We start from the raw sequence: 16,458 nt of genomic DNA on the forward strand, positions 1-16,458 counted from the left end.
CTGATACAACTTTGCCCTCATCAAACTGTTACCTGTTGCAAGTATTTGCAGATGTTTTTCAGCTGTGCCAGAGGCTACTGTTATGACTTTGCTGTTAATGACACTTGAATGGTTTCCTTTAAAAATAGTTCAGGTGCACTTACACTTGAGCTCTGGAGGTGAAGCAGAAGGCAGGCTCAGTGCTCCTAGCCTGCTCTGCCAGTTCTTGCCATGCAAAACAAGAGCAGGTCTCACATAGGATGCGCAGGATGTGGGAACCAAATCATTGCTTGGGCACAGGCAGCCCTTGCAAAGATATTTCCAAGCTATGCCTGGGGAGAAAAATCCAAATTGCTTGTTTCCAACCAGCTTATGCTTCAACATTGAAGCAGCCTGTGCTATGGGGTACATGAGCATACACTCTACAGGGACTGGCTGGAAACTACTCAGGAACAAAGAAGAAAACATGCTTGTTTTCTGTTGGGAAAAGCAAGAATATGGTAGTAACGTTTCATGCAGGACAGGTGATACATAAACCAGGTACTACAGGTACAGGCAATCCTATACAGAAAGAAAGTGTGGGAGAGCCCCTTGTTTCTTGTTGCTGGAGGGACAATTAACAAAACTGTTCTTGGGGCCAATAACTCAGTTTTTACCCATGCTAGCTGGGGACATTAATCCCATAATTAACACAAGCATGGGATAGTCCTCTCTGCTGCCTTGGTCAATACATCAGACTAAGCCTGAGCTCTGCACTGTGCTGCAGATCTCAGTACTGCATTCATTGCCTGTGCCCACGAAGATTCAGTCTTCCTTTCATTTGGTCCCATTTCCTGACATGATACACTGTGGAGAGCACAGCCATGGACAGGTGTTAGAACATACTGGAGGGGCTGTGCTGTGTGTTAAAAGTGTGTGCAAGCAGGAGAAACTCAGCAGCTTCAAGATGGAGTTTTTCCTTCAGTACTCTAGTTAATTATGGCTTACCTCCCTTCTCCCCTCAGAAATTCCCTTTGTGCTTTCCACTACCGTGCTATTAAGTGCATCGTGCTCAGCACTGACAGGTGACAAATGAAGTGTAAGTTGGTTCACCACACTGACCCTTCTTGGCAGGGTTTACCCAGCTGCGCCTGACCTTTTCTTGCTGGCTAAGCAAATTTCCCTTCTCTGAAATTCTGCTCACAGGGTGCTGCTTCGTGGCAAAGAACCAGAGTAGAAGCTACTCACTTCTCACTATGGGGTTCGGAGGAGTCCTCTTCTAGCAACCTCAGTTACAATCATCAAGAAAGCAGATACAGCAGAATGTGAAGAATATTCTTTTGATAAATGAATTATAAGATTTTTTTTCCAGGAGAAAGGGCCTGAGGGGAAAATGGACAATTGCTGCAATGCCACCCATCCCTCCAAGAAAAGGTGGCATGTCTCATTAAAATACTGAATTTTCTGTACAGCTGTCAGCAAGCACAAGTTCTCCAAATGAACTGGTCAGCAATAACCTGCTTTCACGACAACGTGCAAAGAAGGGAGCAGGAGGGGCGATTTGTGCCCAGTACAAAAATAAGCCACAAAGACATCCCATGCAGCAGACATACAAAGCTGAGCTCTGCACATCAGAATGCTCCCCAGAGAAGTAGTCAAAGAATCAAAGCAAAGAAACAGTGATACAAATAGCCTGACTTTTTCAAACACATCAAAGGCCAGAAAACAAGTCCCCCTCAACCCCAGGGACCAAGACAGAAAAGATCTAATAAAGAATTCAAATGCCATAATCACATAATCCAATAAGCTACAGTTAAACTAAAACACCTCTTTAGCAAACATCTGTAAATGGGACAGGAAAGGCTCCAAAATGCTTGGCATGGATGTCTCCCTTCACTTCTTCCTGTTAACACATCACCTCCTGTCAGTGAGGCAGATGTGAAAGGTTCATTCTTGGTTTCAAATTCCCACACAGGAAAATAGGAAAAGGGAGAAGAGCATCTCAACAAAATCAGCCAGCACAGTTCCACCAGTCACTGAGAGCTGAGCAGTACAGAATGTGTGCTGGACCGACTTGCCATGGTGAAAGATGGTTAAGATATCTGTGTGGGAAAGATGAGAAAGGGTAAAGGTTGAGACAGACAAAGAGAAAAAAACCTTATCCTCTCCAGATTGCTGCCAAGTTAAGTCCCTTTCTCTATACTCCAACAATATTCCACTCCTTGTTTTCACTTTATTCTGGATATGTTCCTTCCTCTCTTCCAGTCCCACATGGTATTTTCTTCCTTATAATCTCTGAATCTCTCCCTCTTGTATTATCTAGGACTCCATCAGTCATTCAGCCCAAGTACCTGCTTCCCTAAGTGCGTCTCTTCCATCACCTCCCTGCCACGTCTGCCAAACAGGGAAATGGCTCACTTTGCCATTGTAGAGCAGTGGCAGCTGCACTGATTATTGTGACTCTGATGCTGTCATACAGCAATCACACGTCACAGAAAGAACCTTTCCATTCCACACTGGCATCAGTTGGGGACTTCGTCCCTCCTTTGACATGCTGGGTAGGACTATCTCCTTCTCTTTCCATGCTCAGATATATGGACAGGAGCAGACTCGGGACCATTCTGACCTCATCTGAATAAGAAGATCCAGACTTACAAACCTTCCTTCAACAGAAAGGCCATCCATGGCCTAACTGGAGTAATCAGGAAGAACAAGTTTTGCTGACGAATGCATCCCTTAGGTATTTGCTTTTATACCAGCTCCTGAGTACAGTCGGTGAGCAGAGAGCAGTAAATCTCTCTGAAACACAGCAGGGGATGGCAGCACCAGAAAGGGTCATTTCCTCTTGCAGAGACTAGAGCAGGCAAGAGCTGTTCAGTGGGTACAAAGGCAAAGGAAAAGGGGCCCCCAGCTCCTCTGATATGCTTGTATGTACTTGCAGATGCTTCTGCAGAATCCTAATATTGTCCAGTGAATCCGTATTTAAGTAGTAGAATTAACATTTGCAAATACATCAACCTTGTACTGGAAGAATTCCACTCTTAAGACTGCTCTTCCTGTGCAGCCTCCTGTCATTAGCCTCTCTTCTACTGCACAAGCCATGTGCTAATCCCTGTTTTTCTGAGTACAATATTCCTATGAGATACCTTACAAAGTGCATTGCTGAAATCTAGCTAGATGATGTCTGCTGATAAATCAAGATATTTAAGCTTTCTTATTAAAGGAATAAATTAAATCAATTTTAGTCATGAGAACAGTATAGAACTGGTGAACTCAAATGTTGCTGCAGTCTTAGAACACAACATGTATGCTCATGCCAGCAGCAGTTTTGGTATGATGCCTCTGTTTTCACACCAAGGATAAAGTGTAGGCTCCTACACAAAATTCTGGCAAGGCATGAGGAGGAATGCTGGAGTTCAATGAAAAATCACTTTTTCTTTTCTGTAAGTAATCATTATGGAGAGGAGCACAACTCAATGCAGCCATTACAATTCTAAGAGTGGGAATTAACTTACTGGAAAAGCTTGGGCAGTAACCCAGACACGACTCCCATCTGGAACTAGGCCAAAAAGGGTCATCAGCTCTTTTAAACTACTTGCTTTATGCTATATGAAATCACTTTTTGTTGATGCAAAACATGACAGTACTTGCTAGGGTATTCAAGAAAAATCCATTACCTTGATGTGGCACATATACATCTCCGCAACAGAGCAGAATGCGTGAGCATGCTCACACCAATTGTACAGTGAATTTCAGAAAGAGGGTTACAGCAGAAATGGGAGGGAAGTGCTGAATTGTTGTATATGATCTTTTACATGGTGAGTTATCAGTTGATTTATGTAGCAAGTCCCACAGAGTTAGTTCATGATAAATTCATGAGGCATGCGCTTTTGATCGCGCCGTGCTCTTCTCATGTCTTGCCACTTTCCGCTCCCTCTTTATCCACCTTCTGGAGACATTATTCTACCTCCTGTGGTAAACTGGTGCTATAGACAATAAGGACTTGTCTGCACTGGTTGCCTCTGCTGAAATGCCACATTCTGGAGAGGAAGAGGTACTTTAAGAAGTCAGAAGTCCAGGAGATGTAAGTGCAAGCAGGCTGCTTGGAGGGGCTAACATATCCAAGCATGTATATCCATATGAGGAAAAGAAAGCTGATAGGGACCAGTTTTCAATCAGCTGGCTTAAGTAAAGATGCTCTGTACTGTACATGCACAAAAGTACTCCCAGCTTCACAAGGCACATAGTGGACTTTCCCTGCTAAACTGGGAGAGATTAACTCTTTCTTGAAAGAGAGAAGCAGTCTGTAGATTCAAAAGGTGTATCAGCTCTTGTTTAAGCCTCAGATGTCATAAATTCTTCAGTCTACACTCATTCTCAGTTCATAATTACTCTGCATAAGTATGGCTACACCTAAGGAGTCCCAGAGGCATTGCAGCCATGGAGCCCTGCACAGGTGAGCCACCAGATACCAACCAGACTTTTGGAAAGGTTCTGCAGCCCATACTAGTACTGTACTGCTTTGAATAGGCATCTTTTGGATCAGCATTAAAGATGAATTGGAGCACACTGCGGCATTCCTCCATTCTCAGCCTTAGATCTGCTCCCACTGAAGCCAGCAGTAACCCTGGTGAGCACTGCTTGTGAGTCCATGGATGCATGGAAGATAACTCTGTTCAAGTCCCATACTGCTTTACAGTTTGCAATTTCTCAGTATCCAGAAATAGTGTTCCATAGCTGGTTTTAGGGCACAAACACATCCTTGGGTTATTTTACTAGGACAACTGCACAGTAGGAATAGTCAGGATGGCATTACTACAGTGGCATGACAGTAACACTTGCATGACAAAGTGATGCAACCTAGAGAGCAGCCCAAAACAACAAAACCTACAAGTCACAATCTGCTTCTTCATCTCAGCAAATAGAGACCTGTGGGAAGATTGCTGCTTTTCAGCACAAACAGAACTTGATGGGAAGAACAGAGTCATGGGAAGATCTCCGGCATCTGAACCAACTGCTGTGGTCTGAAGAACTGTTATGAAAGCACGTTTCAGAGTCAAAAGGCTGTGTCCACTATGGGGTAGGGAGCACTGCCTTGGAGCAAGCAACCACACTGGAGCATGCATGCTTTAGTGAGAGCATACTCAGATCTGATGTCACAGAAAGATCTATGTCCCATTTTCCACATCTGTAAGACCAAGCAGCTGAGACACGTAGTCAGGCAATGAACTGTATGAGCTAAGGATTGTGTGTTAAGCTTGCACATTCTTGCTGGAAGGGGTATGTCAACCAGGAGGTATTTCCTGACATCAAATACCCAGTACACCTCCATTTGGTGAGTTCAGGTACTCAGGTCTGATTTAGTGTGTATGGTATAAGATTCCCTATCCTTTTAAATATCTTCAGTAATGTGGCACTTTGGAAGACACAATTAGCACAACTGTCAATTCAGACTCTAATAATGTACAATGCGCTCATTAACCCAATTAACCCCACACTGCACAACAACCATCACAAACAACACAACTGATGTGGTGAAGGGGAATGGATGCTTGACAGCCCTGCCACATCCCAGCATGATGACATGACACTGGCAAGGGATGAAGGCAACTCCCAGAGGCAGGACCCCCACCCAGCTGAGAGATGGGGCACGCTACCACCTGAGCTGGTGCATCAGCCGTGTGCTCAGCTCCCTTCATCCCTGTCTCAGGAAAATAGAGGAGTTTCTCCTCCCACAAGGTTTTTCCTGGTACATTTAATTAAGCACTATGTATCAACACCCACATATCCATACGCCACTTCTTGACCCACCCCCCTCCCCTTGCTGAAAGAGTCTCAGGTGGGATTCACTCGCCTGCTTTTGCTGCTGCTTAATTCAGGCAGGCTGGTAAATAATTCAGCAAGCACTCAGCCAACAAACAAACAGGCAGGCAGCACAAATGGCCAGACAAGGAGAAAGAATGAGAGAGAGAAAGAAAAACCAAATGGGAGAGTGACAGCTTTTGCTGGAGCTCCTTTTCTACAGGCAGTACTTCAAGCTGTGCCTACTTCTTTCCCTGTGGTTACACTCTTATCCTATAAAGAAGAAGGGAAGTTTGTCCAACTGACATTGCCATGACCTACTGACAGCTCACGGGTTGGGGCCCCACTGAATGGCCATATAACCTTTTGACTGAAGTTCAGGAAAAGCTTCAGTACCTTGCTTATGATCTTCAGCTTTGAAACCCTTCAAGATGGAGATCAGCAGCTCTTGAGCTACAGCTGGGCATGGGAGTCTGCATCATTGACTCAAGTCTTTTTAAGCCTCTGTTTTCCCAGCAGTAGAAGAAAAGATGAAAATCCTTCCCTCTTGGTATCCCAGCAGGCCCAACAAACAGAAGCAATGCTAGGGGCCTGAGAGTCCTTCAGATGAAATGCCAAGGCTTGGCAAAACCTTTAGAATCCTGACTGCATCAGAGAATACAGAAAAAGATGGTATCATCAAGCACCAAAAATATTAATTCCAGCCTTCCATAAAAACTGATAACCATAAAAAATATATCCCAATCACAGCAAAGGTTTGGGATGATTCAAGGTAAACACTCCACTGTGCTATCTATAAAAACAAAGAGTAAACCAAAACATTTGGAGTAGAATTTTCTGTGATGCTTAACCTTACAATAATAATAAAGCTTTAACAAACAATATTTTGAAAATGTTTCCTACACACATAATAAATTAGCATAAGACAGCCTTATTAACACAGCTAGTTTGTTTGAGCTAGCTATGTGAGCATCCTATGAGAAAATCATTTAATGAAGTGAATAAGGAAATGTCTATGCACCACAAGTTTAGTAAAACAGAATCCAAATCAGCAAGCACTATCGGGAGCCACAGTGATAACAAGACAAGATAACAAGATCTCAAACTGCTGGGACCCCTCTAGGCCAGGACTAGTGAGGGACACAATGACAACCAGCATTTAGGGGTAGCTTGCACACAATGTGCTCATTACATAAATGCTCTTAATCTTGCTGACTCCTTGCTATAAGGTATTTAACAAGTTTGCATATGAAGATTGTTGTGAAGTGGTAGTGCAAAGACATGAATTTCAAAGGAGGTGACAAAGCATTGTACAACCATCTCTTAGATTAGCAATTATCCTTGGAGCCACATAATTACATGATAGTTGCCAAATTTCAGTACGCAGAAATACCCTTTGCAAGAATGCAAGACAAGCAGGACCAACATGCTTCATGTGAACATACTCTGAATCTCATGGAAAAGGCTAAAAAAGAGCAATGGAAGGATAACTTGAGTAGGTGTACACAGAAAATAACTACAGCAGAATGAAGATTTTTCAGGCTGTGGAATAACAAAGCATTTCCTCTGCCAAGATATAGAATGAGGTAGCAAGCAAGAGCCACAGCTCAATGACTGGCTGCAGACCCTGTGCAATTTAGGGTGAGAGCCCAGAAAGACACCCCAGAGGGAAACAGGTCCCTTCTGCTGGTGGGTCAGTCAGATGCTCCTGGGAAGAAGGCTGCCCAAACAGTGGCTGAGCCACCATTACACTGTGGTGACTGTTAAGCCAGGTATGGCAGCAGCATGGCAACGTGTATAGGCCAACTCCTTGACAGCTCTTTAGTTACCTATTAGCCACAGAGAAAATGGGTTAAAGGAGAAGTAGGGCTTCCACTTGGGGTAAGCAGTGAAGTCATGTGAAACCCTTCTTATTGCAGTTCTGTGCAGGGTTGGGCAAACCCCTTCTGGTTTTGGCTCAAGGAGGCGCCTATTGCCCAAACCTTGCTCTGAGATTTTGTTTCAAGGTCCTGGTCCTCTAAGCATAATTATGGCCAAGATCAGCCTGGCTGCAAGTCAAATGTTCGGATGATACCCATCCCAAATCATAAATCCCACCCCATCACCTGGACCTGAGCCCATTCTCCTCAAACCTCAGCTTGCATTTGGGGGAAACCTGACTCCAGTTCACTGAAAGGCTCGCAAATCCAGCCCGTGTTCTAGGTTTGTAACAAACCCTCCGAAACAGTCAAAATGGCCTTGGCTTTAGGGTTCATCTGGACCTTGTTGCCAGAGTCATGGTGTCATCTAGTGGCGACAGCTTGTATGGGCACACACACGGTACCCACTTCCACTTCATAAACATCCCCACACAACTGCAGGTTCAGTAAATGTCTTCCAAAGTACACTACCTTTTTCAAAGGCAGAACAGCTCCACCATTTTAATAAAAGCCATTCACACCTCGAGGAGAGCTTTTTGCAAAGGCTCCCAAATAAAGTGAAGGACAAACTTAATCCACTATCACTTCTACACAACTAGAAGACAATCTCCTGGGGAAAGAGCAAGCCACAGTAACTTTGAGGGATAGCAGTCAGCAGCAAACTTAGCTGTGAACGTTTTAAATATAAAAGTAATTTTTAGTATAGAAGGTGGAGCTCTTGAAATGTCCCTTTTACCTATGCTGCAATAATGCTCAAAAATCATAGTAATAGATACAAGTGGAAAAAGGGCTCCAATTTCTTTGAGAGCTCCCTTGCACAGGCACACATGCCCAGGCCTCAAGAAAGGGCAGCTGATTTATGGATTCACAGTTTATATCATACTGGGGGAAAACTCAAGAACAGTGCAGCTTAAGCAGCTCCCAAAGTCACAGAACATCTTTTGCAAGAGATCAAGGCCTTTAGGTTTCACTTCAAGCATATCTAAAGGGATGTGACCCACCATATATTCTGTGTGACAGTTCTGGCAACATGAATTCCTTCTCCTTGGTGAAGCTAGGAACTGATGTACCTGCTCTTAAACCTAGTCTTGTTTTAATTCAATGAAATTTAAGCTTATGAGTTTTACCTTTCAGCTAAGACAAAGCAGGGACACTAACATGATTGGTTTTCCAGGCTCAGCTGATGAGTAGAAACAGTCACCATCATCCCTGTTCCCATAACCTCAGGTACTGCACTGAGTCACTTGTCCCACAAACTGATAAGAGCTGCATCTCAAAGGAAAGAAAACTCTGTTCAAATTGGAAGGATCACAGTGTCAGCAGAGAGGCAAGAAAAAAATGCCAATTTCAGCACTGTCTTGGAAATGAAGTGGGTTTTCAGGTTCCTGAGGTCTATCATCATGGATCCAGCTCAAATGTTTCCTTGGAAGGTTTGTCTAGAGCTTAATCCTTCCCTCTCATCTAGTCTGTCTGCAAGCTAATGAGCTTGAAATTACTCTATGTGTCCCTCTGAGCTCTGGTCTGTGACAACCACAGCTACAGCTGGACTTGCATCTTTCTTTATTGTCCAGAGTTGCAGCCTAAAGGCCAGGCTTGATGCTAAAAACAGTGAAATTCAAATCCCAGTTTACATGTGGGGTAAGAGGGAGAAAGCACTTTTCAGAACCCTGGTTTTTTTTGGGATCTTTCCAGAGACACTGAATTTTATGCCTGGTAACACACAGAGCAGGGCTATCTTCATGGCAGAGGATTCCACACACCCCATTCCACCTTGGTCACAGACAGCACAGGGAAGACTTTTAACTATGACTTCCCTGGAGTCAAACTGACCAAGGAATTATCCAAAATCAAAAAACTCTTTATAGCTGCATCAAAGTGCTTTCTTTTCTTGGACCTGTTTTCTTCCCCCCATCCTATCACCTGAGTTCCACTTATTCTATGAAGCTTAAAGACTTCATTGTGCCATCTACCCACTAGGTCTGCCACGAAAGTGAAGCCCAAGGCAAGTTACTCAAAGGTAAGAGAGAATGCTCAGCTACTGTTATGTGGGGCATGCTGTAATTTTTACAAAGTACACAATCTTAAAAATAGCAGATAACCTACATCACAACCTGCATATAGAGTACCTTTCACCCCAAACAAGCTTTCCAAAAATATTCATGCACAGCAATACAAATGTAGCCACCTCGGGAGCTGATTACAGCTGCTGCTCATCCAATACAGTGTGATAACAAGGAGAGCTACCACAATAAACCTCTGGGTTTTTGGTAAATGTACCATGGATTTCTGCATGCTTGCTATATCAGAGGACACTCATATATTTAAAGGCTTCACCTGACACAACAATGCAGAGCCAGCAAAATGCATTTCCTTTTTGTCCCTTGGAAGGTCAAGAAGCTCCCCAGCACAATATGCTGGAATACAAACGGCCAGGCTCTTGAGCAATTTCATATCTGATATTCAGGTAGTCGCTAGCTCTCGCACTCAGTGTGTGCCGTGACAGATGTCACAAGTAAAGGTCACGGCAAGGTTTTCCCTGCCAGATTTGCCCGCTTTACAGGAACGGCAGATTTGTGTCTGCTCAGTTGCTCTGTCCTGTGTCCCAGGCACGGTGGCTTGTTTTGGAGTGCCCTCTGCCGCCCAGCCCACAGACCTGCGAGCCTGCAGGGAACGAGGCCGGGACCATGAGCGCGGTCTCGGTTAAGGACGGACAGCAGTCAGCGCCATTCAGCTTCAGGAGCAGGTCAGAGTCCCTCGCTAGAGCCGAGCCCTGAGTTCAGCATCTGGAACTGATTGCCTGAGCTTTGAAGGTTTGCAAAGCATCACCACCCACCAGAACTGCAGAGACAACTGATTCTCAAGTCTGTTTTCTGGGCCAACTCTGCCTCAGCTCACCTCCCACAACTCAGAAACTCTTACCCAGTTCTTCTCATCTGGGATCTGAGGCAGAAAAAGCAGCATATGCCCCTTGCACTGGCACTGCTGGGATTCTTCCTTTGCAATCATGGGAGGCAGCTTTACTCTTCCACCCAGCCCACCTTGGGTAACTCCTGTCTCCAAAGGAAAATAGGAAAGCTGACACGTCCAAGATGTGGAGCCAGGAATCCCTCTGGGGGTCAGCAGGCCACTGAAAACTGCACAGAAATAGTTTCTATCTAGGTGGTAAGAGATTGGAGATTCTAGAAGGTTCTATTAACTTACAACCTATAATACCAGGCAAAATTCTTTAGTCACTCCATCATCCAGACACCTCAAAAAATTCTGACCCTACCCTTACCCCTTTCTGTTCAAGCTGGTGCAGGCAGCTAAGCCTGACACCAAGACTGAAGTTTCTGACTCCCAATGCCAGAACATAATGTGATTTTTCTTACCTTGGTTAATACAGTTCTTTCAATAAGTGCTTCTAAGCACAACACCGTTGAGTATCTTTATTAGATCACCCACTCATGTCCAATCAGCTACTACATAGGCTCACCACCATCCTGCACAAGAAGTAACTTTGCAGTATGTACAGGATTCTCTGTGCAGTGAGGTCAGGTACTGCAAAGCTGTTTGGTCTGCGCTCCAAAGTCCTGTGAAGTTCTCAGCAGGGGAATGGTTTGCAGGAGTGCATGCCAGGATGCACACATACAGCCTTCACATGTGAGCTAACAGCAAGCATCTTAAAAAATTTGAGATGTGGCAGTCAAAATGTAGCTTGCACTGGGGAAGACAACTATATGAGAGTAATACATGATTTTATCTTTTTTATTTTTGTTATCCAGAGTTATAATCTTTGTGAAATACTGCTCCTTTAGCTCTACAAGGATAGAATTCCATGACTCTTCCCTTCTTACATCTGGATAGAAGTTACCAACCCACATGTTCACTCCTAATCAATACATGCAGCTAGAATTGTCTCTTAGACTTGCTACAATTCAGACATTTTCTCCTCCCTAACAGCAAAGCACAATTTATTTTGTCAGGAATGTCACTGCAAAGCTGGGACTACTTGCCTAAGAACAGACTAGGACACAATCCTAGCTTTGCCTGTTGAAGGGTTTTTAATTCCAAAAGGTGTATGTGGAGCATCAGGGTATGTAGCAGTCTTTGTGTGGGCACTTATAATAGCAACTTACAATTCCCTTCCCATTTTGGCTGCCGTGCTTTCCTTGGGAAGAGATACCTGAATGCAGTCAGGTAGATAGCCTCTCCCTTCAGTGAACTGCCAACAAACTTTGTTGTTTGCCTGTGTGATTACTTACCTGTGTCACTGTGTCATCCTCTTGTTCTGCTCTCCCCTGTCAGACAGCAGAGCCACCTGGAACATTCATAAAACTTAACACAAGCCTGGTCACAGTTTCTCACTGCCACAGTAAGCACTGAGGTTCCCCAAGGCTGTGCTGCCCCTGGAGAGGACTGTGTTACAGCAACGTGATTCACAGCAACATATCACTGCTATTAGGCCACTGATATTGTACCAGAAATAAACACAAAGGTGTCACCTATAACTACAAAGCTTTAGACACAGGGCTGCTGCAGTGGCAAGGGCCCAGCTGAAACCCACTCCTCCTGTGGAGGCTGTGCTACTTACTACACCAGCTGGTGCCAGGGCTGCACCTTACCAGGGTTCATCTGCTCCTGCCAGCTAAGTAGCTTATCTAATAATTACACCATGTCACCTTAGAAATCTTGTTTCTTCAGGAGTGTAACCCCTGTGGCCTCCCAAATGCAGAATCCTTACAGAAACAGATGAGGCACCAAACAAACCAACCCACAAGCTGTAGGTAACAGTGCGAGGCGGAGATCCTTTGCATGTCAATAAAAAAGTTCTATCAGAGAGCCTTTATCTAGAAAGGATCCCTTGTGCATGCTGACTTTTGAGCAGATTTTAGTCCTTGTTACATGACACAAGCAAAACTGACAGGTTTTAACACCAAACAGCACAGGTGCAATATTTTTCAATAAGTCAAATAATGAGGTGTGCTTAAAGCTGTAGGTACATTCAGGACAAAGTCTTGTTTAATATCCCCACCCCCCTCCCTTTTTTTTTTTTTTAATAGCATTCATGTGTAAGCAAAGGGACAGACATATTTATGATACAAAGGAAAAACAAAAGTCTCATCCAAACCATTCCGCTGGCCACAATCCCTTCCCCCCTCTTCAGCATTTTGCCAAAGAGAAGTCTAGCTTCTCTTCCCATGTTGATTCATTCCCTTGGCTTCTCCACCGAGCTCCCATTCCCGGGCCACATCAGCCCCGATGCTCTGCAGCATGTGCTGGGTGCCTGCAGGGGGTACCTCGACCCTTCGTACCAGCCAGAACATCACACAGGCCCGTTGTGCTAACGGAGGTGGATTGCTGAGCTTCAGTCTCTAACACACATAATGAGATTAGCATTTGAATAGTGCTGATCAAGTTACCAGCAGCTCTGAACCCTGGGTCCATCAGATGCAAATGAAGCACTATAAATTTTGCTCCTTTCTTAAATGCTTTTTATATCCATGGCCAATGCAGAAAGAGCTGCAGTGGGTAGTGGCCCAGGAAGCCTGTCTCTCATCATTGACTGGGCATTTCTGAGAGTGGATAAACCATAGGAGCATCTTTTCTTAGTTTTTTATTTATTTTTTTTTTATTGAGCATTTTTCCCCATTTTTTATGTGTCTTTTCTCCCAAGGCTGCACAGGCATCGCAACATATTTTAGCATAAAGTTCAGACACAAAATCCTTCACAATACCTTCATGTAGATCTTAATTCTACCTGTTCTAATTACCTGAGTAACTTCTGAGAGGCCTGCCAGCCTCCTTGTGTCAAGGACATATCCTTCCCTGGTGGCAGGATGAAGGTGAGAGAAGTCTGTGGTGTCCCCAGCTGCACTGATTCAGTATCTCAGAAGCACCTGCAGTATTGTGGGGCATCTCAGTATTCTTGCCTCCTCAATCTCCCTGCAGGAAGATACAGTACACAACCCATTTAGGAGGAATCTTCAGGGTACTGCCTTGCATGATTAAACGTAAACAGCCTAATCTCCTCCATATCTCAGTGGACACTCAATTACAGGGGAGTTTTGTCCCACATCTGTGTTGCAGGAAGGAACCCTGAGGGGAGGAAAAGGGAAGAAGGCATGGCCAACTTGAGAAAATAAAATCTATGGATGTCAGGCGAGCTCTGGCATACACCAGAGCTCACCTGACACTGCAGTGAGAACAGAAGTTACAAGAGCATAATTTCTACTAACATGGAGATTTAACTCACTCACCACATTCTGCAAGATACGTAGCAGTACAAAATTATGCATCCATGATATCTCAAATGCAGCCATTTGAGTTTTTAGGATCATACTGCAAGCAAGATTGTTCTTATAGTAACTACACGCAATTGACTTCAGCTGCTTTAATTTCTCTGAACAAACTTGAGAGAAGAAACTAAGACCACATCAGCTCTCCAGAGAGCCTGACTTGAAGGAAGCACTGTGAATAACACTCGAACTCATTCACTTCCCAATACAAAACCCTGGAAGGCCTTAATTGCATTCCAGCAAATTCTGGGCATCCTATGCTAGAATACACACAAATTACTGTGTGGTTTGAGATTTGCAGCTAGGAGTGACTTTCTGATTACCAAAGCTCCATTTATTATTTCTCATATTATTATTCACCAGATAATTCCTCACTTCTAGCCCTAGATATTTTTAACATGGTACATTTATTTTGAGGTGCAGGAAAGTACATGCACACAAGCATTAACTTGAATTAACAAAATATTAGAACTCCTCACCACCTCCCCTGAGAAGAACGGGAGCTTCACATCTCCTCACTCCACCTGCTCCTCGTTAAAGGAAAGGTGTGAGGAAGTTTACCATATTTGTAGTGTCAATCAGCTCCTTTCCTATGGAGTCTAAATAGGTTCAACTAGCCGCAGGCATAGAGCACCAAAATTACTCTATGTCCCAGTTGGTTATATAATAAATCTGAATTAAATCAATAATTAAAGCAGTTCTTGCATGCTACTTCTCCCAGATGAGCCTCCAAACCATTTTAGAAAGCCAGTGGCACCTCTCCATAATGAGAAAAAGGGCTCAGAATCCACTTCACCGTGAGACATCCACTGAACAGGCAAGAGACTTTTAACACCCATGGCAAAAGCAGGTGTAAATTCTGAATGCTACCCACACTGAAAAAAGAACAGGCTTTCCACTGCACCATGAAGGTAGAACCAAAACATGCTGCCCTGGCTGCCCCCTCTCAGGCTCCCTGAGCTGTGAGCTCAGTGCAGCTCCCTCCTCTGCAGGGACCTTCTCAGTCATCCTGGTTTCGGGCTGAGGAGGTCCTCCTGAGCAGCTCCTGCTGCCTGGGCTCTAGGGACACACCAGGAGACTTAGCTGACTCAGAGGTGCTCAGAAATGCACACTGCCAAGGGGAAGGTATGGGCACAATGATATCATCGGCCTACTGATGATATAATTGTGCCCATGTCTATCTGTCTACTGTCTATCTGAGGGGATAGACACCACCCTGACCTGCCGCAGGCTTCTGAGGAAGCCCCCGGCCTGGTCAGCTACAGGCCCAAACCATGCCCCTCGGGGTCACAGCTGCCTCTCAGAATGCTCGGGTGGATGCAGCTGGGCGTTCCTCACACCACAGAACCGCACCTCACGGCTGCGCCCACCCCATGAAAGAGCCCCCGCTCAGGGCCAGGCCCAGCTCACGGCAAGGCCCTGCTCCAGGGCTGGGTCTCCCTCACGACACCTCCGCTCCTCAGCGCTGAGCCCTCCTCGAGGCGCTGTCCCGTGTTCCACTCATCCGCTGTGCTTCGGGATGGTGTGTCCCCTTCAGCGCCCAGGGCTGGTTCTCCCTCACGACGCCTCCACCCTTTGGCCTGTGATACCCCGCGTTCCCTCGCCCCTCAGGGCTGCGTGTCCCTCAGGGTGAGGGCGGGCCCCGCCCCTCACGCCAGGGCGCGCGCTCGCAGCAGCGCGGGGGCACCGCCAGGGGGCGCCCCGGGGGCCCTCCCCAGGCCTGGCACCCCTTCCGTCCCTGAGGGCACGACCCGGACACTCGGGAATAGCTCCCAAAAACGGAAAAATCCCCCTAAAAAGAGGAAAAAAATCCCCTAGAGACGGAACAGCCCCTGTGTTGAAGAGCCCATGTTGAAGGACAAGCATGTAAAAGGGGAAAAAAAAAACCCAAAAGGCCTATGTTCCAGCCCAGGACAGAGGTCCTTAGTCAGCAACACTGGGGAGCTTTACCTTGGTCCTAAATTCCAGTTCTTGCCCTAAACATTTATTTTACGAATAAAAAATGTCACTTGAGATGGACAAGCAGTTGAAGAAGAAATTAGATTTCTCTATTAGAAAGGGCATAATAAAATGAACAGTGCACAAATGTGCAGTGATGTATATACACTAAAAACAGAGCAGGGCAAAACATTTGCAACAGACACGAAGTCTAAGGTCTTTTATTACATTTTATAGATTAAATATATCTTCAGTAGAGTCTCTTTTTAAAACACACAAAAGGAAAAAATACATTCTTCATGTACATATGAAATACTGACCATGTAGCAGGGACCATGTACAGTGCAAAGTATGAACACAGCTACACAGACATCACCACCTTGGATGATTATCAAGCTTTTTCTACAGTAAAATTGGAACAAGTTAACATTTCTGTTTCCAAAGAGAAATCCATACCCTTCCCTTCAATGGCATTTTGTGTGATTGTACAGGAAAGGGTTTAATTTACTTTTTAAAGATATTATAAAATCCTTGCATTGCATGAAAAATTGTTCAAACTCCTC

General features: G+C 44.9%; 1 long non-coding RNA gene across 1 annotated transcript; it reads right to left on the reverse strand.

The window, feature by feature from the left end:
* Window positions 1-9,695: 9,695 nt before the first annotated feature.
* Window positions 9,696-15,585, reverse strand: LOC107211593. The gene is made up of 3 exons (XR_001524224.2): window positions 15,408-15,585; window positions 13,433-13,604; window positions 9,696-11,979 (listed from the first exon to the last, which is right to left on the reverse strand). It is a non-coding gene; the product is annotated as an uncharacterized LOC107211593 (long non-coding RNA).
* Between the last annotated feature and the right edge of the window lie 873 nt (window positions 15,586-16,458).

This window comes from Parus major, chromosome 15 (assembly GCF_001522545.3).
Source record: "Parus major isolate Abel chromosome 15, Parus_major1.1, whole genome shotgun sequence".
Lineage (NCBI taxonomy): Eukaryota > Metazoa > Chordata > Aves > Passeriformes > Paridae > Parus > Parus major.